Source organism: Sciurus carolinensis, chromosome 13, assembly GCF_902686445.1.
Source record: "Sciurus carolinensis chromosome 13, mSciCar1.2, whole genome shotgun sequence".
Classification (NCBI taxonomy): Eukaryota; Metazoa; Chordata; class Mammalia; order Rodentia; family Sciuridae; genus Sciurus; species Sciurus carolinensis.
In genome coordinates this window covers 40,037,218-40,065,155 of record NC_062225.1, presented here as the reverse complement: position 1 = coordinate 40,065,155, position 27,938 = coordinate 40,037,218, and the positions used below count along the sequence as shown (strand labels likewise).

The 27,938-nt window shown below is 37.8% G+C and overlaps 1 pseudogene; it reads right to left on the bottom strand.

The window, feature by feature from the left end:
• The window catches only part of LOC124962870 (bax inhibitor 1-like), a 71,151-nt pseudogene that overhangs the window by 43,077 nt on the left and 136 nt on the right, over positions 1-27,938 (bottom strand).

Genomic DNA, 27,938 nt, shown 5'->3' with positions numbered 1-27,938 from the left:
CATCCTGTTGCCCAGTGTCTCCATGCTGTAAGATCTACTCACTCATCAGTCACTTAGTAGCCATCTTGGTTATCAGGTGGACTGTTGAGGCATCAGTGCTTGTAAATGAGGTTTGGTAGCAGCCACAGTTCTAGGCAGCCACTGGGGGTCTTAGAACATTTGCCTGTAGGATAAGGTAAGATTACTATGCTTAACTCAGCAGCCTCCTGGCAATGTTAATGGATACATTCTAAACAGGAAAAGAGGGTGGTGACAAGGACCTGGCTCAGATCCTCACTGCACATGGGATTAGATCACATTAGTCTGGTCACCAGTAGCAGTCCTGAAGTACATCATCAACTCCAAACCCCATATATTTGGTAATCGATTTAAATTTACATTATTCCAAAACTAATCTGTATTTCCTCTTTGTTTTAGTAAGAGATTAAATTAAATGTGTAACAATTAGGTTAGTGCATGGTGTGAGCTGTAATGCTGGCAGCAGTATGTAAAATATGTATGATGGATGAGGCCAAGAATTGGTCTGTGCAATGCCTATTAGTATTGTAGACTCCAGTGAATGAAACAGATATAAAGATAATTATGCAATAATTTTGCCGCTTCCTTTCACTTGAAAGATAGTTAATGATGCATAAAATTCATCTAGTTAGTTCTAAAATCTATATTCAAATGTTTTAAAATAGAGCAGCAAATGATTTATTTTTAAAGAATACCAAATCTTGGTGCTAATAAAGCAAGGTATTGTTACTCAAAATGTGTGTGTGTGTCTTTCTTTTGTTTGGTTCATTTTTTTGATAAATATTTGCTGAGTGGAAGTACTCTGGATTGAACCCAGGGGTGCTCTACCTACTGAACTATATCCCTAGACCTTTTCATTTTTAATTTTGAGACAGGGTGTCACTAAGTTGCCCAGGCTGGCCTCAAACTTGCAATCCTACCTCAGCCTCCAGAGTCACTGGGATTGCAAGTGTACACCACAGGGCCTAGCAAAATTTCAGATTTTTTGTTGAAAGTATTTTTACATTTGCATTCTTATCATTCCTAGACCGGCATTTCTGAGTTTAACCTAAAGTTGAAGGAAGTTGGAAGAGTAGGAGGCTATGGAAGTAATGAAAGGGCCAGTAGGGACCTAAGAAACTAAATATTAATTGTTGTTCTTTTGATGAGGACTCTCAGTTTCTGAGGATGTTGTTACACCCTTGGCCTCATGAATTCATCTGATCTGCCATTCAGTTGTGGTCCTTCTCATCACTGAAAGGACACTTTGTGAGGTTCATTCAATGACCAGGAAGTTTTCTAAAGTAAGTGTTGAAGTAAGAACACTTTGCTCTGTGTTTGTGAGATTGGAGGTATGTAGCACTCTGAAGCAATGCATAAAACTGGCTTTATAAAAATGACAAAATTTTAAAAAATGACACAATTATACATTAAAATTACGATTAACCTTCCAGGAATCACATTGGGAAACATAAACTTATCCTAGGAAAGACACCATAGCTCAAAGTATCATATAACTTAGAGTTGCATTTAGAGCCAAAGTTAGGGTCTGTAAACCACTTAGGACTAAATACTTAGTGTTTTACTTCAATTTTTAGCCCTGACACAGGTTGATTACTTGTTTTTCTCACCCCAGAATTTAACTCCAAATAACTTAGAATTAAAAAAAAAAAAAAACTCTACTCATTTACTCATTCATCCATTGGTTCATTTTGTTCCACAAATATTCACTTAGTTGTCCCGCATGCTAAGATCTGTGTTAGAACTTGAAGATTCCAAGATGCACAAGATAGAAGTAGTTCCTGCTTTGTTGGAGCTGATTTTTGTAATAAGAAAGACTGACCCAACCACCTCCACGACACCATGCTGACAAACAAATTAATACAATATTGTAACTGGGATAAGGGGTATGAAGGAAACAGAGTGGGGAATGGGCTAGAGAAATAATTAGAAGAACTGGTTTGTGAAGTGAACCAGGTGACATTTAAGCATAAATCCAGTCTTCAAGGAGGTACACTTTGCTACCATTGAAAGTTTTCAAATGAATAAGCTTCAATTTTGCAAGAATATTTTGAAGCTAGAGTAGACTAGGCAGAGCCCACTCTTCCCATAGCAAAATTTCTGTAGAGCCTGGGGTTGTGACCCTAATCAGGTAGGTGGCCTCATGAATAATGCCTCAATTACCACCAATGATCTTTTGGGTTGTCTGTGATAGCAAATAGATTGTATCTCACTTGGTAGCCCTGATAATTGGTAATAGACTTTCTTTTTTGCTCTTTGCTTTTGGCTCAAACACATGCATTCACAAGCACATGTACACACACACACACACACACTATTTTCTCCTCAGTTATTACAGTCATTTCAACTGTCCTATCTTCAAGGCCCCAGAATCTTCAATTTTCCTCTACCAAGGACCTCAGAGCCACCTGGGAAATGTCCAGGAACTCCCCACTACTGCAGAACTAGTCTGCTATGCCTGTTACTTGCAGGTATAAGTAGGATAGCATCAGCACCATGTTTAGCTTTTCAAACTCCTCTCCAGGCAGACACTAAGACTTGGAAAAGAATCTGAGGCTGTGTCCTGACTTCATGGGAACCTGTGCTGAGGTTCTGAAATAGGCATGAAAAGGAGTCACGTTATGTCAGTTTGACTGATTATCATTTGACATAAATCTGATCATCAGGCTAAGGAGGCATTTGCCAGACTTCTCCATTATATAGGAATCTTTCTTTTGTAATTAAGAAGTGCTCTGGAGGGTGATGTTTTGACACCATGTGAATTTCTTGTTCTCTGACCATGCTTTGTTGCCAAAGATTTGCTATTTCCAACTCTCAGATAGACTTCCATTGCACATACTTGTGGTGTTTGTTAGCATGTGGTCATTTCAGGAGGGGCTTGAAGAAAATCAGGGCACTAAGAAAATTGAGGTGCTATTTAGGCTTTTAGAGTTTATTCAATGCATCGAGTAATGAAAGTTTTATTAGAAACTCATATCTTGTGGGAAATAATCAGATTATTCTTGTTGCTAAACAATAAATGGTAGTACTGAAAGATAAATCAACTATTACTATTATTACTCAAAGGAAACACATATGTGACCAAGTCTTCTGCTGCGGCCCCGTTTCCACTCCTCCTCGCTACCTCCTCCTCTTCCTTCCTCTTGTTATTTTGTGGTACTGGGGATTGAACCCCGGGCTTTGCATATGCTAGTCGAATGCTCTATCCCTGAGCTATACTCCCCAGCCCACCAATATTCTTAAATAAGTTTGGATCTTGTGTTTTTTGCCCTTCTTGACTTCAAGTGGCAGGGTGGATTTATTGGACAGAAGACTCTGTTTTGGGCATGAGTAACAATATCCTTCCTTAGAATCTTTAACCACAAGTCTAGATTAGATGGATTAGTGTTCAATTTTATTTTTTAAAACCATGCTATGGTGACACTCATATGAATTGAATCCCTGTTATTCAGTCTTTCTAAACATCAGGAGCTGTCCCAAAGACTTCCTGTGATGATGTAGTCCATGGGGTAATTGTATTAGGATAATAGGGTTGAAACACTTCATAGTTTAATGAGTTTGTGGATTTCTTATTCTTAGAATTATAAAAGAAACTCTATGAATGTCAAATTCAGTAATTACCAAACTGAACAGAGTTTGGCTCTATTTAACCAACTGGCATACTCTCTGCAGATAACAACATGATTTGATATTTATCAGGAGTCTATTTCCCCCACCCTACCCCCACCCATAGACACCAGAAATTCATTAAATATAAAGTCTTACATAATTCTGTGAAGAAACTCATTTCTCTGGAACTTCCCCAGCCTCTAAACTAGAGATTTAAAAAGAGATATCTTTCTTTTGGGATAGGCCTTCAGCTTTCCCTGAAATAGGATGGTTAGTTGCAGCCCAACATAAATAGACTTGAGTTTAGTAGAATTTAATGAATAATAATAACAGTGATAATGCAATGCAAAATCCCATTGTTGTTAGAGTAATAAACAATTGAATTCTGTGGAGGGGGATAAGAATAGGACCTAGTCTATAAATTGCCTCAAGTCTAGAAGATTCCTTCTGGTATTAGGTGTACATATTTGGGTTGATTTTGAATTAGAAACATAAAAGCATAATGTTTACCTTTATTTAGAATTTTTTTCCAAAAGTCCAAAGAAACATAGAGTTGTACAATAAAAATAGCCTATGTTCATGTTCTATATATTTTACATGAATTTCTTTTAATCTTCATGAATGACTTAGAAGGGATACAATTACTATTTTCCCCTCTGTGAAAGAGGAAGAAACTGGAGCCCAGAGAGGTTAGGCAACATCCTATAGGTTAGCCAACATCTGCAAACCCAAAGAAACAGTAAGATAGTAGGGTCTGAGATCATGAAAACAGGCAATATCACCTCCCAAACTCTGTCTCTTCATTGAGGGACAGGAGGATTTCTAGCACTTTTCATGGAAGGATGATAAATGCTCCACTTGAACATAATGATAACCTCTCACAGCAATCTTTTGATGCAGTCGATAAACCAACAACTGGAGGGCCATCAATGGGGAAACCACTTGTGTAAAGCATTTCCTGTGCCTTCGCCGATGCAGGCATAAAGTGAAGATGCTCTTCTTGGGCATTCACCAATGACTGGTGCTCTTCTGAACTCTATAGCATGAAAGACAAATAGCATTCTTCCCTATCAGCATATGCTCATTCAATACTTGTTCTGCATTTCTCTCTAGGGGCCAACATTCCTGGCAAAGGAAAATGAAACCAGGAGAGTAACTATCATAGATATTAAGAAATTACTTCTTATCTCAATTCATACTTTAACCCTTATTTAGTACTTTCATAAACTGATAGAATTATCTTTTTTATAACTCATGGATGTATTTTACTTTTCCATTTTTGACCTCTTTACTTTAAGGCAGAGATCAGATGATGAAGAAGTAAGATTTACCTTGTGGTGCTGCATGGGATCTTATTTAAACCTAACATGGAGGCTGAAGACCTAAAAAACAGCAACTTGTTCAGCTTGGTTTTACATATAAAAATATGTTTAAAGATTTTTATGAAAACAAAATCCAATGATACAACTCATTCATTCACCAATTTATTAAATTCTTTCTTGGTGTAGAACACTGCAGGAGATGCTAAAGATACATAAACAAATAAAGCATCACCCTGCCCTCAAGTCACTTACACTTGGTGTAATGTGTGACTGTTCATCAGGGCCTGCCAGGGACAGTCTTGTTTTACACCTGTTTTTCCAATGTAATTATAAATAGCACCCCCGTTCGCTCTCAAAAGTGTCTTAGTTTGGATGATGAATTGTGTACACCCCAGTAATCATAATTCTCACTAGATGATGTTTTGAAATACTTGCAATTCTTGGATATAAATAAAAAGTACAAACAGTGAAGGTCCAAAAACATGTACTGACACTCTGACTTCATTTTGGAATTACTATTTCTGCCAGTCAGTGTCTGTTTAAGTCAGTTTATTGGGTAAGGGTGATATTTGGCTTTACATTATTTTAAAAAATGAAACTATTGCCCACTCTCTGTAGGTAGGTTGAAATAAATGGACTAGAAAATTTAAGAAGAGTAGAGAATACTGCAGTAAATGGAGATCATAATATGTAAATACACTCAATCTTGGTTTTGGTAGGAACCTAAGGTGAATAGGACACAGAGGGCCTTAGGCCAAGAGAAGTGTCAGGTAGAGTAGCAAAGCAATAGCTGGGGCACTGATGGCAGGAGCCTCCGATCTTTGAACTCAAGGCAGCCCCCTCCTTTCACTCTTGGACTTCTTGCTCCATAGCTAAAGGAACAGGACTCAATGGTTTTTAAAGCTGTGACATGCTTTAGTGAAAGACTAGTGTCTGTAGAACTTCTAATTACACATCATTTTGTGTACTTGTTGCCTGAATATATATATATATATCAAAATATATGTATGTATTTTGATATTGAAGACAAGCTATTTTTAGTTTCCTTTGGGTATGTTTGGAGAAACTACTAACTGTTGCTATGGTGCTATGGAAACGGTATCCACGTATACTGACATGTTTACAATTGTTTAAAACACTATAAACTTTCCAGGGCAAAGGCAAACAGCTTACTTCTATCAAAGTTGCTCTATGCTTTCCTTTTTTTTTGTTAGTTTATTTATTACTCTCAGATCCATGTTGGAATCTGTTTCATCTGTGCTTGCATTAAAGGCTGTTTTTTTTTTTTTTTTTTTTTTTTTGCTGACATACATCATCATTTAATTGATTTCACATTCATAACTACAGTAGTGCTGAGAGAGGATGAAAAAATTTCCCCTGATATCAGGAATATTCCTTGATCTTGTTAGGAATTGAGAACTGAATACTTCCTGGGTACTCGGATCAGAAATGGAAATAATACCTTTTGAGGGTATGTTGACAATCTGTTTAGACTTTTCAAGTGTCGGAGCCTTTGACAACAGTTTAAATGTAGCTAGTGTAATTATTATTCATGTATATAAAATGAATTTAAGATCTATCTATTCTAATTGCTATAAAATAGGCAAACCCAGACAGGAGTCTTGTGACTGGTTGTAAGCCTAAGGAAAATTAGGTGCCTGAGAAGCTTAACAATTTTTGGGAAAAAAAATCTTAACAAAACCACAGGAATCAAAGTGAATAAGAACCACGCTCATTTGAAAACATCAGAGAAGTGGTTTTGCTAGGGTATTTTCTAGGAGTAAAAAGCATTCGAAAGTGGAATCTGTCATAGTGAATCATACAATGGTGGATCTGACTACAGGAAAGAGCACATACACTTTAGCAAAGCATAATTTCTCATAGGACTTTAGACTTGGACCACTTTCCCCTTAAAACAAAAACAAAAAACAAAAACAAAAACAAAAAAACTACTCTTTTCTAAGATTTGATAGCCATGATGGGTAAATATACAATTTTTAAAAATTTTAGTCTGTCACAAAGGAGTCTATTTTCCTTTTTGTTTTTTTTTAAACTCAAATCTCATTTTGCCACTTTCCTGAAATGATCATTTTAGGTCACACCCAAAAAACCAAACCAAAACAAAATGCCCATGGAAGTTCTATGGGAGTGGGAATGATTCCCTGGGAGGTGGTCCCAGTAGTGATCTGCACCCTCCTTGTGTCCTTCCCTTCTGCACATCAGGGATCCATCCATACAGCCAGTACTTCCTCCTGGGCTTTTATCCACTATGCACTTTCTCTGCTTCAACTCACTAGCAGATATTCCATTCTAAGCCCTTCTTAGGACAAGGTTTATGTGATACTTTTTTTCCTCCCCCGTGGGAAGGATTCCTCCCTGCTTCTTGGAGCTTAGCAGCAGCTAAGAGATGTGACCCCAAGGTCACATTTAGATTAGAACCCAGTAAAACCGGATGGGCTGGGTGTAGCAGAATGCAAGGAAACAGCATGACTAGTGTGGCTTGCTTTTCTACCATGGGGGTGGGGGTCGGTGGGGAAAGGGGTCAGTGTAGCATGATGGTAGGAGGTCCTAACAGGAAGGGAATCTGGCTTAGCAGCAGCTCATGTCAAGAGTCTAGAAACTGAGGTATTAATTCCCTGGGTTGGGAGGTTGGGCAGAGTGGGTGTCAAGCAGCTCTGGCAACAGGTTTTCCTCCAGGTAACCCTCAGGATCAGGTTGATGGGGTGGCAGCAGTGTGGCTTTACACGGAGCACTCCCCAGGCAGTCACTAATTGGCTTGCTCATTCACATTTCCCTTCAGAAGCAGCTTTCCATTTCTGTTCTGTTGCCTCTGAGGGAATTTCCCAAATTAACCTTCTCTAAGCTTTCTTGAGAAACTGTTTTTGAGGGCTGGTGGGGGAATTTCCCCCTTTTGACTGAACTGTTGCCTGGTGAGATTTATTGCTGATCTTCATCTGGGGATTTTCTCACTGGTATGTTGCTACTTCCTGTTTCCCAAGCGTCTCTGCTCTCTGGGAACAGATCAAGAGAAGGGGACAAATAGCCTTTAGGAAAAAGGGAAGTGGGATGTGTTTAATACAGTGGTGCTCCCCTTTAGTTCTTGGCTAAAGTGATACTGAATTTGAGATCAGGCTCAGAGACCTTGCTGAAAGCTGTGAGTTGATTACCCTAAACCTTCTAGAGAAATTTGGGTTGTATAGTGTTATTACTAATCACATAAAGGATTGTTTTATTGGAATATCTCTCCTCATCTGGAATGGATTGAAACTCCTAAAAGAAACTGCTTAAGAAATCAGTATTTTTACCTGATGATAACACACTACCACTAAACTTGTGCTTCCCGTGTATTATATGTGGAGGAGGGGCTCTGCATACCACTCTTATTTGGTCCTGGCAACCATCTGAAGAAGTAGGCCTTATTAAGACCCATTTGACTGATAAGCTAACCAAGGTTTTGGGAGGTTAAATGACAGTAAAATTTTCTGGGGTGGTAGACCCTGTGCTATAGAGGTTTATATCCAGGGGAAATTGTGTTCTAGAATTGACCTCTTTGACTTTTGATTGTTCTTGAGTCAGATTGGTGTCTGTGCATGTGTGGGTGCATGTGTGTGTGTTCTTGTGTTCTTGTGATAGGAGGTTCTCAGGGGATAAATCATTAGCCACAGCTGACCTTTGAAAAGTTTTGTAAGTATTTTCAATTCTACCACAGGAGTAATCAGCATGTGTGAGGGTGCTGGAGGCAGCCTCAGGAGCAAGGGATGTTCCTGGAAGTTCCCAGGAATGGTTGCTGCAGTGGGCTGCATGGGCATCTCTTGTCCACTTTACACTGTACTGAAGTTCTTCCTCTCCAGGCTATGTTGGGGAGGGTCTTCAGCCAGACAGTGGACCCTGATAGTCATCAACTGCTGAGAGTTGATTAGTTGCCAAATGATTTGCCCACATTAACTCACTTGATTCTGACCCATGAAAGGCAAAAATGATACAGTGGTGATTGAACCCAGGACCCTGTGCATGCTAGGCAGGTACTGTCCCACTGAGCTATATCACTGGCCCCTAAAATTTTTTTTTTTTTAATCACTGAGAAAATTTATCATAGTCTTGAAGCAGCAGACATATGAGTTGTTATCATTTCAAGTAGTCAAGTAGTGGAGAGAAAATAAAAGCCTAATCAGTACAATGCCCATACTGGAGAAACAACATGGCATGGACCAGAGGCCCCTGATTGGATGGAATGTGGCATTTGGTAAAGGGGGGACTTTACCAAACACCCTCCATTGTACTAAGTGAATGTGATTTCCTTATCTTCACTGTTGCCAGTGAGGCTCTGCAAATTCAGGGGTCTAAATAACTATGCCAGGATGAGGCTTTCAGTCCATTTTGTTCAAGAGAAAACAGGACTTCCCAAATCCAGTATTTTACAACTCTCCCTAAGCAAGCAGTCATTCCTCATCGTTGCTCACTCTCGGACACTGGTACATATTATCATCAAAATCCCCTTTAGCTGGATATGGTGGCATGTACTTGTAATCCCAGTTACTTGGGAGACAGAGGTGGAAGGGTCACCTGAGCTCAGAAGTCTGAGACCTATCTGGGCAACACAGCAAGACACTATCTCAAAAATAAATAAACAAATAAAAACACCCTTTTCCTTCAATGGATAAATGTCTCTGCCCTTCCCACCATTCTTCAGAAAAGCAGGGGAAGATGGTACCAGGGGTCATCATGGTAGTCTCTGAGAGGGAGGCTCTATTTCCCATACCCAGTGTGGCAGGGTCCAGGCTGAAAGATGCGATGTGCAAAACCTCAAGAAAAGCACAACTGTGTCTTGGTGTCAAGAAGAACAATCTGTCAGAGCCATTTAAAGTTCTTATCCTGACCACCAGTTCCTGCTCCACATCTTAATAAATTTCAAGTTCTTGAATATTAAAACCAAACCAAATACCCTCAACGTGTTTTTTTTTCCCCTCTTCAAATTGGAAATGACCTCTTGGCTGTTGCTTCATGGCCTATGAAAAATAGAGTGGTGGCACACCTGGTATATGGTGGTAGGGTGGCACTCCAGGTGTATGGAAGGTTGGCAACAACCAGAATTTTGTCTCGTCAAACTCCACCAGACCATCAGCAGTTTAGGGAATCCTGCCAGGCTGTTGCTACCTGTGTACGAAACATAATGTGTATGTTAGAGAGCTCTGACTTGGTATAACAATGGAGATCTCTACTGCTAAAACCAACTCTTCAATGCATGAAATTCAGGCTGTAGGAAAATCTTGGGATTCTCTTCATCCAAACCATATCATTACTTTCTTCTGTTTTTGTTACTATTTATTAAAATGTAAGATGTAGCCAAGTGTTCAGAGGCAAGTTAACCTATTACTTCAACTTGAGGCAATTCTTGATTTCTTAATTTTTCTTAAAAGATAAGCCCTCATTCTTCTAAATAGATTCCTTCTCCTATTCTTGGGGCTATGAGTAAAAATTCTTATTTTCTTTTATATTTTTGATCATGGAAAAAGATCCATGCTCCCTATATCCATCCATTGATTGGCTTCATTGTTGCAGGTGCACTGGGCAGGCTGGTCCTGGAACTTCTTCAGTTGGTGAGTCACCAGGGCCTGCACATGTGGTATTGCATGCACTGCTTCTTCTGTTGGTCAGAGACCTGGTTGTCCCCAAAGTAGCTGGTACTGTGAGGGAGAATGAAACCCTGCCTCCTCCTAATGTTCTGTCTTTCCAGATCCTTCCCATGAGAACCATCTCCTAGACATGACTCGTGCTGTGCCTGCCTCTCCAGTCCCCACATGAACCCTGGAGAGGGAGGTCACATCTTCACTGTCCGGTATCACAGTCACTGATGGCCCCAGAGCTAGTGCTGTGGATCACTCTGCTAGGACAGCATTGAGTTTTCCACACAGTATTTAATCTTATAATTATAATTATAAAAATTAGCCATTGTTAGCAGTTTTTAAATTGCATTAATGATAAATTCATCTCTGAATTATTTTAAATATGATTTCAACATTTATTCTTACAAAATGCAACTGTATGGTTAGGTGAAAAATGATCTGTACTAGTGAAAATCTTTAGATAAGACATATTTCTTCTACTTAGAGACAATCATTAGCTCTGAGTGTAGATGCAATATTCCATATTATCTCCTTTTCAAGGATGTTTTCAAAACTAAGTTAAATCAGATTTTTTAAAAGATGAGCTTCAAAATATTAGCAGTGACTTAGATATCATGATATGGATTAACCATAGTTTGAATGTGAGAAAGAACAGAATAGTAAAAAATTTCTTCTATCTCCACAGCTCCAGAATAAAAAACACCCTAAAAACAAATACACATGCACCTTTGGATTTGAAGTTATTAGAACAAAACACCAGAATAACAGTCAAAATGAGTCCCTTGGGTTAGGTTTTATGTCTACTACACTATTCCTCCTTTCTCCCTGTCTTACACCTACACGCAGACTACCTCACTTTCCCTTTGTATTATTAGAAGTGAGACATTGCATGTAAGAAATGCATGGTTCTGGGTAAGTGGCAGAGGTCACCCAGCTTATGCTTTACTACTGTGTTCCTTCTAAGATAAATGATAACATTTTTGAGAAGGATGGGAGAAAGAAGTCCCAAACACTTGTTAATCTAGGAAGACCTCTTTTGCATAAAGGATCCTTTATACTAGAGATACTTTTATAATCTCTGAAATGACCTTGTACAGAAAAGAGTATTCATAGATGGTTAAGTAATTCCATAGTAAATACTTAATTTTCTAGTAATTACATAGTATTTACTAGACATTTATTAGACATGTGTGCCTGCTTGAAAAAATAAGACATTAATTTGATGGTTAATTTTTTCACATTAATACACAAAGAAAACATTTAAGAAAAATTGGGTTAGCTGCAGTTCTGTTTTTTAAAAATCTTTTCAAAAGCAACATCCTCTAAAGAATTCAAACTATATTCTCTGCCTTAATTTCTTCTTATCACCTCTTAACTTCTCTCCAAACAAGTGTTCCTCCCATGAATGCTCTATCAAGACTTAGCTTTGCAGAGCTACTGAGGACCTGCACTTTTGTAAGACCTACACAGTGGTGAAGTCTCAGGCCACAACTTCAGTGTGTGTCAATAGCATCTGACCCAGCTGGTAACTCCCTTTTCTCAGAAATGGTTCTTTTACTTTGCTTCCAGGATGCCTTTTCTTCATTTTCCTCTTCTTCCCTGAGCATTTCTTCTCAGATTCTTTGCAGGCACCTTCTTTTCTTCCTGGCCTCATAATCACAAAGGGACCCAGGGCTCCTTCTCACAGTTCTTTATTCACTCTCGTGATAATCTCACCCTGCTTCATGACCTTAAATATCATGTAGAAGTCACCAAATATGTCTGTTCAGCTCAGACTTCTCTCCTGAATTGCAGACCTTTGTCCTGTGCCTACTTCATCTATCACACTGAAGTCCAGATGGGAACTGTCATTCAGGAAGTCTAGGCTCCACCCACAGCTAGCACTGCTGAGTTGAAGGTGCCTCCACCCAAAAACTTAAGGGTCCTCCTTCACTTCTCTTTTTCTCTTTTTTTCACACCCAAATCTTGTTGGCTCTGCCTTCAAATTAGAACCTAAATCCAACAACTTAGCACCACCACCGCTGCTACCACTTTGAGGCACTGTCATCTCTTAGATTATCACAATAGCTTTCCAACAGGTCTCCCTGATTCTACTCTTGTTCCTCTATGGTCTAGTCTCAAGAATTCAAAGTGATACTTTAAAAACGTAAGTCAATCATGTCTCTTTTCTGCTCAAAAACTCATAATGGTGCCCTATTTCATTCAGGGTAAATACAAATCCTTGCAAAGGTATACACAATCCTGATGACCTGCTCTCCATCATCTCTTTGGCTTCAACTTCTGCAAACCTCACCTTTACACATTCTACTTTAGCCACAGTGGTATCCTTGCCATTCCTCCAACACTCCAGACATGTTTGATACCTCAGTCTGGGATGCTCCCCTTCCTGTCTCCTGAGAGTACCTGTCCACTCCCTCACCTTATTTACTGTTTGCTCAGTGAGGCCTGCCCTGCCACCTATTTCAAACTGAACTTGCCTTACCTCTTTGCACAGAGCACTCCTGACTCCTCACTTTGCTTTAATATTTCTTTTTCTTATCACATTTATCCTATCTGATGTCTTACTGACATTACTTACTGTGCTTATATTTTGTTTTCTCTCTTCCACCTGGAATGTAACCTCCATGAGGAAAGGGATTTTTGCTTTGTTCATTGATGCCCCCATTGCCCCCTCCTTCTTCTTCTCCCCCACACTCCTTCTCCTCCTCTTCCTCTTCACTTACCTCCCTTCTCCTCCTCCTCCATTTTTGTGGCACCCAGGGGCACTCTACCACTGAGCCATATCCTCATCCCTTTATATTTATTTATTTATTTTTATTTTGAGACAGGATTTCACTAAGTTGCCCATGCCCAGCATCACTGATTTTTTTCTAAGCACCAGATCAGTGCCTGCTACATGACAGGAAATAAAAAACTATATTTGAACAAATGAAAATTCAAAGCTTCAGATAGGAATGACAAAAATAAGAAAAGTCTGTGAAAATCCTATCTGTGTTGATTCAATGGTCTTAAGGGGAATTTTTTTCTCTTATTTCCTGGTGACAGAGATGAGTACATACATAACTTTGTACATTCGTATATTAGAAGCACCCACGACAATTCAATTCAGTGGTTGCTTTTGAAGAACTTGATAAGCATCTCTTCTTTCCAGCCCTTCTTTTTTGGTAACCTCCTTTTAAATATTCACATTACCTGGGTATTTCTGCTCTAGAGCCATCAAAAAGGCAGTTAGTGAAGGATTGACTTGATCAGGTTCATGGTCAAAACAACTCTTCAATGTTCATTTTGTACTGTCTTTGATGGGTAATACTCATAGGTCTCATTTGGATAGTGCTCGGTATTCAAACTCTCTTAGGGGCCTTGAATTCATGAGAACTGTTTTCTCAGCTGAAAGCGGGTGGGATTCTAACAGCAAGTTGATTTGTGGGTGAAATCATTGACCACCATTGGTCCAGATCTGATGACTGCAATAGCTGTTACATGTTTATAGTAACACTTCTCTTTTTTGAAACATTTCAAGAAGTACTTTTCTCAGTATTACAAAGCAGACTACAAGCACTAATGACTTAACAATTCTGAGCCTGCACAAGAATATTTTCTGGTAAGCTTAACCATTGTGTCACGGGTATGCGGCAAATGATAACATGATTGGTACAAAGGTTAAAAAGGGTCATTCATCTCACTGTCCTTTTCCTTGGAAGACCTAAAATTGTATAAGCTATTCTATTCTCTAATATTCTCACCCATGCCTTTTTCCCTCCTCCTAGGAGGCTTTAAGTGGATTTGCTATAATAACTGTGTTAAGCTTATGAGACATAGAATTTGTATTATGATTAAAAGAATTGATTTATACTTTTAAAAAGCAACTGTGTTATTAAAAATGGAAGCTCTATTACTTAAAGTAATTCTATTTAAAGAAATAAAACATCACTCAATTTTTAACACTAGGGTTTTAAATTACTGTTGTATTTTAAAATTAAAAACAGAAGAGTAATTATAGGAATATGATAACATAGGAAGTTTGGAATATTTAATAGAGTTTTTCCATCTAACTTTATGATCATTTGTACATATTTCCTGTCAATTTCCTACATGCATGCAGATTAGTCCTATAAATGAAAAGTAATACTATTGTCATTGGATGGCAAATTCTTTGAGATCAGGGACTCCTTCTGATCTTTCTGTGTATACAGAACTCAGTGCATACAGATGCTTGAAAAATTATTGACAAAGGAATGAATTAAAAAGTGAATTTGAGAGCTGGGGTTGTGTATCAGTGGTAGCATGCTTGCCTAGCACATGTGAGGCACTGGGTTTAATCCTCAGCACCACATAAAAAATAAGTAAATAAAATAAAGGTCTCATGTCCATCTACAACTAAAAAATAAAAAATAAAAAAGTGACTTTGCTGGATGTACTTAATTAAATATAACCAATGATAGACTAATGGTTTTGTGGGTTCATGGGGAGAGGCCAAAGTCCTAACACTCAGTAAATAAACATCAGCCATTCTGTGACTTCTGCCCAGACCTTTAAGAGTAGCATAAGAGGGGAAGGGACCATGGTGACTCTTTTGCCTTGCTTGAAGACAACAGAACTCATTCCTTTGACTAAAGATTACCTGGTCCTAAAATGGACTTGAATTTTTGAAACATAGACTGAATGTTAAAAATGGGATGCTGATCCTAAAATAAAATTGCAAATCAGGTTTGGAGTTTGATGTAAAAGACTGAGAGACACAGGTTTGTTGCTCATTTATATTACAAATGTCATCAAAAATAGAAACCAAAAAGGTTAGGTAATTTCTAAATTAAATCCTCTTTCTTAGAATAATTACCACGTTACAGCATCTGTGTACTTTGGTAGAATTTGAATAACACTTTATTGCTCAGAATAATGTTCTATTTTTGTCACCAAATAATACTTGACGTCCTTGCTCTTAACTTCCTAAGTGCAGGAAGGGTGTTGCCGTACACTCCTGGCACACCCTCGCCAGTGACGCTTAGTTTTGCTGGAACTTTTCAGGTACTAAAAAAATCCCTTTCTCTACTCCCTAGTCACTCACAGGCATGAGACCTGAGCTTTATTTATTTATTTTTTTCCTAAATCCAAACTGACTGAATGAGACTTGTGGCAGTCACCATTAAGAACATGTATCAGCAACAAGGAGAGGATTATGTGATTCTTCCTTCCATAGAAAACTTGCTATGAAAAAGCTAGAACCATCAATCATAATTTGAAAGGCAAGTTACAAACCCTTGGTTGGAGTCCTTATAAGCTATTTTTGTAGCAAGCAGAACTGGAACACTTTTTTGAACAAATATACCTGGTCTTTCTGGACATTTACATTTTGATAGCTTAGCAGTAGATGAAAGATCCCGGACTTAAATAATAGTTTTTTTAGTATTTCATGATTCTAAGACTGAATCTGAATTTAAGGAATGCTAATCTGCCTCCTTTTATACCACAACATCTACAGAATTAGATTGAATTTTGTCTAAAATGACATGAACTGGTCCCATTCTTCACTAGGACACAGCATTGCCTTTATTCAAAGGCCACATATAACATAAATAAACACTTGCCGTGTTTTGTGTATCTTTCTGTTACTTTGATGTACTTAAGTTTCAATTGTCCAAGACATAAGTGTTATTACTAAACTCTTCTCTATGTTCCTTAATGATGATTACCTTTGTTCTTTCCGAGTTAAAAAGAAACTCTTTTAACTGTACTCATCATTCATCATGCAGTGCATTGTATTATATGTTTCAAAATTGCTAAGATAATAGATTTTTAACATTCTCACTACAAAAACCAAGACAAGCTAGTGAGGTGGTGGATAAATTAATTAATTAGCTTGATTGACTCTTTGGACAATGTAGACACTGATCAAAACATCACATCGTGTCCCATAAGTACATACAATTATTGTCAATGAAAATAAATCAATAAAAAGAAATGTTTTTAGCCTCATGGGTCCTAAAAATGAATGATCAATATGTAGAGACTGCTATTGGTTCCTTAATATGTGATCTCTTTTTCCATACCAAGAGAAAGCACAATTCTTAAGCTGGGCATGTGGATTTCCAGGAAAAAAAAAAAAAAAAAAAAAAAAAAAGAGAGAGACTATTTCCCAGTTTCTCTTGAAAAGGACTAAGGGGAAGAATTACAGGTTGAGTATCCCTTATCCAAAATATTTGGGATCAGAGGTGTTTAGGATTTCATGTTTTTTAGATTTTGGAATATTCGAATATACATAATGAAATATTTTGAGAATGGGACCCAAGCCTAAACACAAACTTCATTTAGGTTTCATATGAACATAACCTGAAGATAATTTTATATAATATTTTAAATAATTATATAATATATAAAATAATTTATATCATATTATAATTTAATGGATTTTTCAACTTAGGTTGTCCTTTCGGTACTTAAAAGATTTCTGGATTTTTTTTTTTTTTTTTTTTTTTTGGGTGCTGGGGATCAAACCCAGGGCCTTGTGCTTGCAAGGCAAGCACTCTACCAACTGAAGATTTCTGGATTTTGAAGCAGTTCAGACTTTGGAGTTTTTGAATAGGGTTGCTCATCCTCAATATGGCTACTTCTGATATTGTCCTTAAATGACAGCAGGTGTTCACCTGTTGCCCCTTGCTTGTCCCTTCCTCCTCTACTGTCTACAGTTGAGAACATGTGTGCAGGAGCTCTAGCTGCCATCTTGCACCATGAGGACAAGGGCAATGCTGCAGATGAAGGGGCAAAAATGCCATACCAGATACCCACATTTGCAGCTTCATATGGAGGATAAACTATCCTATTCCAATGACTTCTTTAGTGTATGCGTTTCTCAATATGAAAAAATAATCCTAATGTGCACAATCACCTGTAATGGAAAGTATTGGGCTGTTCAATCTGATGTGGAGAAATAAACATACTGTAGTAGACACCTATTGACTTATCTGCTCAACATCCGATTCCAGAATTAACCCATTCTACTACTGTCCATATGGAGATAGTGAAAGTTTCCAAATTCTAGAATATAACCCCATTTTTGTTTGAAGGATGATCCTGATCCTGGCTGGACTATCCAGACTCTTGCCCCAGTAACTTGAAAATAAGATGGAAAAAAGAGAGATTGAGTTGAAAGACTAAACAGTAAATATCTAAGCTATTAGCAATATATTTTTCCACTGTGTATTGAGACAAGTGCAATAAACCAGGTTGTGATGAGAAAAAACAACGAATCAAAGTCAAAAAGAGAAGCAGAGATGTAAAGTGTAGGAAATAGAAGATTCGTAGGTGTCTCATAGACGTCTAGTATTTGGTTGACTGGGAACTCTTGCACACTTACTTATTAGCATTCATTCTCCATTTCTCATACAGATGTTATTTTAGACCCAAGCACCCCCGGAGTGGGTCAAAGATTAGGCTAAGTCAATATGTGCATGGCAATCCTTTGGCAAATATATTGATCCAGTAATGGGCACATTTCCTAAATTGGCCCAATCTGATTGAAGGTTTATATTCCTTACCTAGAGAAGAAATTACTCTTCCTTCTGCTACACATGAACAAGGAAGCACATAGTCCTGATTGCCATGTTCAACTTTCCTGCCACCATGAGGGTGTATTTTGGAATGAGGATGAGAAGTGAAAATTACAGCAAGAATTCTAAAAAGCCTTGGGAAACAGTGGGGAACAATGTTGACCAAATTATATTGTTTATTGTTTGCATATGTGAATATGTAGCAAAGAATCCCACTATTATATATAATTATAATGTACCAATAAAAATAGGAAAAAAAAAATCCTAAAAAGCCAGTTTCTTTGATGGCATTTTTCAGCCCACCTTGGCACTGAATCAAACATATGAGATAATAAACGACTTATTAGAGAAGTCAGGGTCACCAAACTTTTTATTAAAGTGTTCCAATGGGACTATTTTAAGACTTCAAGCTCTACCCAACTAGTCAAATCTGGTGTTATAGCTCTAAAGCACCCTAGAAAACATGTATATGAATGGATGTGAATGTGTTCCAGTAAAACAGGTGGCCAATCTACAGGCTGAAGTTTGCCAACCCCTGTGATAAGCCAGTTTAAATCAGTTATCTTTTACTTGTCGACAAAACTAATGGTGCATAGGCTCTTGGAGTCTATGAGGAACTCTAGTGTCCAGAGCTGATGGCTGAAATACTGAATAAAGGGTGCAGCATAAACTCCAACCAACTAAAAAACATGTAGGATAACCATGTGGAGGTGAATTGGCTGAATATCATTCTGCTGTTATTCCTCCAAGGAGTCCTCTTTGTTATTTAAACTATCCAAGGTTATTTCTGTTATTTGTAAACAAAACCATCCTCACCATTCTTTTTAGATTTTCTTTGAGGGGTACTCTTTTAACGATTTTACTCATTTTGGGGGCAAGATACAGATCAGTTGTTGCTATTTTTTTAAATATCACTTCTTTTGGTTCTCCATTTCTTTAGTTCAGTATTTCAGTGCCAAGTTTGTAATACTGATGCTTTTAAAAATTGGATAGATGAAAACTTTCCCTGATAATGAGCTCTTTTTTGAATTCTTGCAGGCCTTGTGATCAATAACACACAATCTAGTACTTGACACATGAGGTGTTGACTCTAATGTCTCCAGAATATTTTAGCACACATGCCACAGCTCAGACATCCAATGTGTTTTGTTAAATACAGTCGCAAATGGGAAGGAGTTCTATTCCAGTGATACTGCCATTTTTCAAAGTATGTTTGAAATCCTTCCAAGATTCTCACTTTATTTTAACATCTGATATTGATGGAGATGTATCATGTTGTCACCAGGCTTGGCTCTGAATGAATTCCTTTCATTTGCCAAAAAAAAAAAAAAAAAAAAAAAAAAAAAAATCCATCTTAATATTTGCAATTATTGAAGATTTTTATTTCCTCCTTCCTTTCTCACACAATTAAAAGGCACCTAGCTATGACACTCACTCTTTCAGGAACTGGTGAGATTAAAGTCTTAATAATGAAGTGTTCATAATTTAATAAGAAGAGAGTAAGTAAATAAATTATAATGTAGCCAAATGTGGTGGTGTATGCCTGTAATCTCAGTTTCTTGAGAGGCTGAGACAAGAGGATGGCAAGTTTAAGGTCAGCCTGGGAAACTTATGGAGACTGTGTCTCTAAATAAATGAAAAATAAAATAAAATAAATAAATAAAGTAAAATAAAAAGAGCTAGGGAATATATCTGAGTGGTAGAGCACTTGCCTAGCATGAAAGAGGTCCTGGGTTTGATCACCACAACCACCACCAAAAAAAAAAAAAAAAAGAAAAAGAAATTTATGATGCAATTCAAATAGGCCCCAGTTTTACTAGTACAAATTGGTCCTTATAAGAGAAATAGCTCAGATTTTGCAGGCTTTGCCCCACTTACATATGCAGGGACTTAGCTCTCTGCCAGGCTTTTCACATGGCAAGAGTCACTGGCCATGGCCACTTTACACTTTTCCAGTTTAGCTCTCCCCTGCTGATGGCCCCTGCTTTTAAATCTCAATGATACCAGGAGTCTGGTACTTCTTTTCTTCTTTTTTAACTTCCAAAATTTTTATTTAGTGAGAGAGGAACACAGTACTGCTCATTATACTAGTTTAAATACAGCTTAACATTCTAGTTTAAAGCTTTTCACATTGTTTTCAAAAAACAATTAAGAAGAGAGAAATCTCTGTAGTAGGCAGCCTGATGGGTAGCCAATGTCTCTAGAACAGCTCAGAGTTGAGAATTTTTATTGTTTTCCACACTGACCTGTTTGAAAAAGGAGGAGGCTAATTTAATCCAGTGAATACATGCAGAGCTAAAAGACAGCCAGATAAGGAGACCAGCAGAGTTCCTGAGACCACACACATCATTCTCAAGCTCAGCCTCCCTTTTTGCTTTCTGTTTTTGTTTTTTGATAGTTTTTAAAAGAACATGAATAGTGTGCTGCAGACAGTCTCTCTTGGTCATCACATAGCAGCAATAAGGTCCAAGTGCCAGAGCTTTGTTCATTTTCTTCCATGTATTTATCAGGCCTGGAACAGGGTCACACACCTACCAGTTCCTCAATACCCACATGAACACTGAATGAACAAAAGTTAAGAGTGGTGTTAGTCCTACAGCCCACATTTCCAACCTGGGTGTCTTCATGTGGAAATGGGGAGAAGGTTCCACCCCTCACTCACTGCTGCACTTTGTTTCTGAGTCCAAATGCATGGATATATTTGGGCCCCTTTTCTTCCAAAGTCCTTGATGTGCACACCCTTCACCTGATTTTCTCTCTGCTCCTTTCTGTAAGAACTTTAGGCCTGGTTCTTGGGTCATTATTGGAAAACAGACTTGAACCTCAACCATGACCTAGACTTGAACTTAATTTCCTGACTTACAACTTAGAGTGATAGGAGCTACACTAGGTGCACATACACAGATATAGCAAGGGAATATGGCAGGAAATCGGAGGGGTACCGATGGATAAAACTCTGTCTGCTACTTTTTTTTTTGGTACTGGGAATTGAACCCAGAGGTGCTTTACCACTGAGATACCTCTCCAATCTTACGTCTGCTACATATTTTTGCTTCTTAGTTGCTCCCTACCTTTTGTCTTTGTAATCATCTTTGTATAAATAGATCTCCTTGTTTTATAATTTCCTCTTTCCAAGTACATAATAGGTGTTAGTTAAATATTGTTAGACTAGCTGACAAAGATAATTAAGACCTTGCTGGAGTTCTACTGCTTTTCTTTTAATATTTGTTCTTCCTCATTGATTGCACCCTGATCAAACTGGGGTTTGAGGTAGTGGATAATGAGAACTCAATACATTCTCATTTGTTGAGACTCTAACCCTATCCTCTGTTCCCTGAAGCAAATGTGCTGTTTCTTGCCATAAATCTGAGGACTGCTGTCAATTTGCAAGCTTTGGAAGTCTGGTGGCTCCCTGTCTTTCTTTCCTTTCTTCTTTTTTTAACTTTTGTTGTGTAGTTATGGACTGTACTCAATGTGCTAAGTATTGTGCTGAATGGAAAGCCACGCTGATTAATAAGGTGTACATCTAATGATGCATGTGGTATAGCAACAGAGATAAAACAAAGCATGTCAAATAACTCTGCCATGAGGTAGAAATAGTTCCATGGTGTATGAGATGATCCTATGACTTGTTATGAGAACACAGAGAAAGCCAAGAACTCTAGCATGTGGGCTCTGAGGAGGTTCCACAGAGGAGTTCCATGAAGAATAAATAGGATTTTAACCAGTGGACATGGGTGAGAGAAACGGGTAGGTAATGGGAATCCTGTGAACAAATTCAGTTTACCAAGGAACATATATCGTAGATGGTTCATATTTTCTTTCATCCTTTATCCGCCATGTGTCAGTCTTTTAAAATATAATAGTCTCTTAAATATAACCTCCTAACAGACACTGCTTACGAGGACTATAACTGGTAGAATGGTGGCATGGCATGTGTTTTAATTTGTACTAAAGGAGAGGATTTCATTGGTCAATGCTGCCAGGCGGTGTTTTAAAAGGAAGGTTAAAGAATTTCTGCTGCATGTGAATTGCCCTGTTCAATTTTGCATGTAAAGCAGATGGTCGTTAAATGTTTGTTCCATGCATGGTATTGTCTGCCTTATAAATGCTAAAGAGGAGTTGAAATGGAGAATTCTATCTTGTTAAAAGAATTTTTGCCTATAATTTGTTTAGAACATATTTTTGACTAACAGGCAAGTTCCCTGCTCCCTGGGGCTATGCTCTAAGTGCACACACATTCCAGAATGATTAGCCTTTCCCCTGGTGCTGTTAAGAGCCCTAAAAGCCCTGGAAATCAATACATCCAATAATTTATCACTGACAGATTAAAATTTTCTATTGATTTCTTCTGGAATGGGAATTTGCACCCCCCATCAAGGAGCTTTATTCTCTTAATAGACAACTAGGCAATTAGTTGTAATTTCAAGTTTTGAAGTACTTTGGCAACAGCTTTTTAAGAAAAATAACAAAAGGCCCTGGATAGTTTCAAAGTCTTGCTAAGATTTACAGAAATGAATTTTCTTGCCTGCCTGTGTCCACAGTGCACCTCTGTCCCCTGAAGCAGATGCTCTGTTTCTCCATGAATCTGAAGGCTACTGTCAATTGGTGAGCTTTGGGGAGTCTGATGGCTCCTTGTCTTTCTTTCCTTTTTGAAAATCATTGTCAACTAGCAATGTAATGTTAGGCTGGACATCTTCAGAATACAGCAGATCTATCTTTCCATCAGGTTTAAACAGTGTTTTTCAAACTTTCAAGTTTGTAAGACTCTCCAGGGAACCCCATTGAAATGGAGCTTCGATTTTGGAATGGAGTCTGAGATTCTGCATTTCTAACAGGCTCCCAAGTGTTACTCCTTGCAGGAGTTTAAACTTGTCCTTTTCCCTGGTAGGATCTGTCTCCAAGAGAGCAAGGGCAGGTGGCAGAACAAGAGCAGCAAGCTGAGCAGGCAAAGTTCACTGGTGACACGAAATTCTGACCAAATATCCCACAAATATCAGGAATGGAACCAAAAGGGAGCCTGAGCTCTTCACTGGTCAAGCTTATTCTTAATTACATATGTCTCTGAGGCAATGTGGGGGTGGGATAATAGAGAAAAAGAAAATGGATGGTTTGTTCTTCTATTCTGTACCTTTGAATTCCCTACCTTATGCCAGGCATTTTAGGCACAGAGAATATATATTATACTAGGAAAACAGATGCAGAAATAATCTATTTTCGAAAGGCAGACATTGAAAGCGTTCCCTAGCCCCTATACTTTTGTCAGGAAACTTTTATTCCAAGACTCCCTATACCCAAGGAATCCAGCCGTTCAACATTTCCCAGTAGAATCATATTATCTATCATTGTTCTTTGTGCTCAAAGATACTTCTGGCAGTGATGTTACTATTCTTGTATATAAGTCTGGCAGAAAGCCCTAAGATGTGACCTAATTTCCAGATAGCTTGTCCTTCTGGTGAGCTGTTATTAGTGAAATCTGCCATAGTTTATGACTCTACCCTAAAGACTTTGGGAAAAGAGTTAGAAGGGCAAAGGAGATTTCCACCTGGATTTGCTTGTGTGACTAGATGATCTATTTGGAACAAAAGCTTCTGCCTATTATTTGAAGAGATGATGTAGAAACCAATGCACTATCTTTGCTTTCTGAGAGAAGGGCTCTTGAAAGTCTGGAAGTGGAAGATCATTAGGTAATTTGTTGTTAGTTCTAGAAGGGCACATCTTGGTATATTTATAGTCATGCTGCCCAGGGAGGGGAGATATTTACATTCAGACCTGTCTTATCATCCCTTCTATCCTGAGTGGATCTTGAAATTTAAATTATAACATTGCATTATGCTTAAAAGGGAAGGATGCTTCAGAGAAAAGGCATTTATCAAGCTCTTGAGGGACTGTTGCACACTGATCAAATGACAGATGGTGTTCAGCTTTCACAATGTAGGAGTGCTAAAAGAATGTGGGGTCACAGTGAAGTCAGGGAAAATCAGAGTAAAATATGGTGCAAGTTGTTGTCAGCCTGGCATAAGAAGAGGAGGTATCAGAAAAATTGTCCCAACTATTAAGAGAGGAAAGGAAACTAAAATGAAAAATGACAATACTTCACAATTTTTGAAAAGCAGTTCTGTCTCTAATTTAGTTATGAGATGTTGGGTAGATCCCTAGCATCTCTGGGTCTTGCTCTGCTAATAAGCTCTCTTCATATTCTATAATTCCTGCACATTGTATGCTTACTATGTGCTAATTACACACTTCACTCTTTTTTTTTTTGGTCATTCTCATTTTACAGGAAAAACAAATAAACAAACAAACAAACAAATCTAAGACTCAGAGAGGTCAGGAACCGATGCCTAACCTCTTACACAGGTAAAAGGAGGCAGAGCTAGCATCTGAGCCCATAGATAATGCAATCTGACACCATAGCCAATGCTTTTAAGCTTTACCACATACCACCTTTATATTTCTAAGGCTCTTATGGGTCAAGAAGAAAGATATATTTTATTTGCTACTTTCTTCAAAAAATGAATTGATGTTGGGGGATCTCTTAAAAGATTAGTTACAAACCTTCTTTCCAATTCTTGACATATTGGCATTTGATCCTAGTAAAAGAAGATGCTCTAACTGGTGTCATAATTTAAATGTCCAGGAATTTAAGATGCACAGTGTACATCTTCCTGCTCCCTTTCCCAGCTCACCACGCTGCAAGTACTAATATTTTTCTTTTTCAGGTTCTGGCTGCCAAGCAGAGACCACTCTGCCCAGGCCAGGCTGCTGAAAAGTAGCAACAGAAATGTTGGCCAGTGACAACTAGGATTCATGTTCCCGTTTCCCAAGTTTGAGATCCTGGGAATCTGGGAAGTTCTGGGCTGCAGACAGTAGCTTCCTCTCACCCTCTTCCCACAGTTTCCCACGCCCACATAGTGGGTTTCCTCCTGAGACTAAAGTTCTGTATTAAACACCATCCTGTCTGGATGGGGCTATATCACTTCTTCTCACGCTTAGAGGCAGTTTAGCAAAGGCAGTGGTAGGATGCCAACTGAGCAAGTTTTGCTTATCTGCATTCCACCGATATAGGCACATACTTGTATTTTTCTCTACACTGACTCACTTTTTAAAAATAAACATCTTAATACTTTTTTAAAAATAAAGTTTCAAGAAGTTTTGGAGTTTTAAATTTCGTATGTAAAGCTGATTCATTTTGAGTTAATGTCGTTTATGAATTGAGGTAGGGATCAAGGTTTTTAGTTTTGCATACCAACATCCAATTCCAGTATTATTTATTGAAGGCTTTTTTTTTTTCTTTTAGAGAATGGTCTTCATATCTCTGTCTTTCTTCTTCAGAGTTAGATAGGATTCTTTGTTTCTCTTCATTGTTAGTTGGGGAGCCAAAGTGTGAACTACTACTCACCTGTCTTCAACTACTATTCATTCTAGAAATAGCTACTGCTGCTCATCTATTAGCTTGGATTCTAAGTTTGCTAATAACTTTGGACATTGTAATCTAGTCTTTTACTGACATCTCTTTGGTCACTTAGTTAACTAATACAAGGATACTAATTCAAATATCCCAGCACAGTTTCTGCACTTTGACATGTTTTCTCTTTTGTACCAATAATGCCCTGATGTTTCGAAAGTTTTTTATAAAATAAGTTTGAAATTTCATAAGAGGTGGAATAGAGTAGGAAAAGGATTGAACTTTTTTTAGAGGGCAAATGAGTAGATATTCATAAAACAACATTGTTAACTATCAACATGTCCTGATTGAGATTCATTATTTGAGGACTCCTGGGTCCTGTGTGTTATTTCCCTCATGTGATTTCTGTTTTATGGTAGGACCAAGCCATGTCTGAATTAGCCCACATATATCTACACACAAAGGTATATATATATAAACATAAACACACACACATACCCATACTGGAAATATTTTTGCACTTAATTGTGACTTTCTTTCTAATTCATTTATAGACATTATATAATTGGGGAAAATTCCTAAATTATAGGATCTTAGAGACACAAATGGATCATCTGGATTTGGTAGGCTGTCATCTCCAGTGAATTGGTGGTGAAGACTTGGAGCACAGCTTTGAAAAGCATTGCCAAGTTGAGTTTAGCTCAGCAGGAAAGAGAGTTAGCATTGATTAGTCATGCCTGTGATGGCTGGGGGCAATGGGGTATACAGGGTGTCTGACTAACTCTACGCTAAGAGTAGGCCACTCTCTTTTCCAGTGCAACAATCTTTTCTCACTATTTTTAACAGCTGGATTCTACTTACTGTAGGATTGCTTTGGGTAATTATAAGCTTGCTATTTTTTCAAGAACACTCATTGCATTGTTGAATAGTTCTTCTATACCTCGAGTCCAAAATCTCTCTCACAGCAACTTCTAATCTAATTCTACTTTCTGGGGCTGTGTATACCAAGTTAACACCACATTCAACACCATCTTCAAACATCAGAAGATAGCCATTATGTAACATCTTCTCCTAGATAAAACCTATCATTTCTTTCAACTATTACTCAGATATTGTTTTTTCCTGGGTCTTGTTCCATTCTGGATATTATTTAACTTTTCTTACTCCCCCTCAAATGTACTACCCAGAAAGAGGTAGTATACTTTCAGATGGGATCTGACTGACAATAGTTAATTCAGACTCTTTTGGGCTTACGCATACCTATTCTATTAATAAGTTTCAATCTGTACTTGAAACATGCTATTTTTCATTTTTATTTTTACATAAAATTTATTTTTATATGAATTACTCAATTTTATTTTTCTCTTTCCTGAGTTTATATTTGAATTTTACCTTTTAAATTGAGTTTTCATAATGATTGTCCTTTCTTGAGTACCTATGTTGCATACTCTATTTGTATTTTCTTTAATATCTATGAAGTAGATACTCTGTTTCCACTTTGCAGTTGTGAAAACTGAGATGAGGTGTCCAGTTTACTCACACAGCTAATAAGTTGAAGAGCTGAGGTCAACCCACTTCCTTCTTGCTCTCAACTCTGTTTTTTTCTGGCTGCCAAAAACTCAACTTGATGATTTTGAATACTGAATCCATCACAGGAAAAAAAAAATTAGGTGGAGAAGGGGAGATAGGGTATCCTTTTGTTAAGACGATCTTTGTTCTTTGCATTGTCTGGAAGTCAAATGCTTCATTAAAATAATAATAATAATAATAATAATAATAATAATAATAATAATAATAAAGAATTAAAGATTAGCTTGACCTGAGTTCCTGGTGGACTCTTATTGATTACTAATGGTCATCTTTTTAGAGTGCTTCACTAGCTGCTTGCTTAACTATTCAATCTAAAACTATGCTGGGGATTAATGGTGAATTGGTCAGTCTACTATTTCTAGATTCTCTACTTTGTGGAACATTTGTTTATGTCCCTTGTCTGTTCCCTGCCCTACTTATCATAAGATCTCATCAACTGCTCCTAGTGGTTCTGATCTTATATGTGCACATTTGTTCAGTTCTCTAGAATGGAAGTGGTTGGGGGAGGGGGTTGCCCTTATTTAAGTAACTAAATGCTTTCACATTATATTGCTTCCTATTCTATGGTTTCCTTCCACTAATGTATTTCTTTCATTTACAGTTTGTAGGCAAGAAGCAAAGCCTCTCTTGTAATGGAGGGATTAATAGAATAGTCATACTCAACAAAGTTTCTAACAATTTCTGTTAAGTGACTTCTAAAGTGAACTCTATGGTGACAGCGATAAGACAACGACAACTAGACAATGGATCCACTTCCCCAAAAGTCCACCTTGTATTATAAATCAATAAAGTGCATTTGGGGATCATCATCATCATCATCATC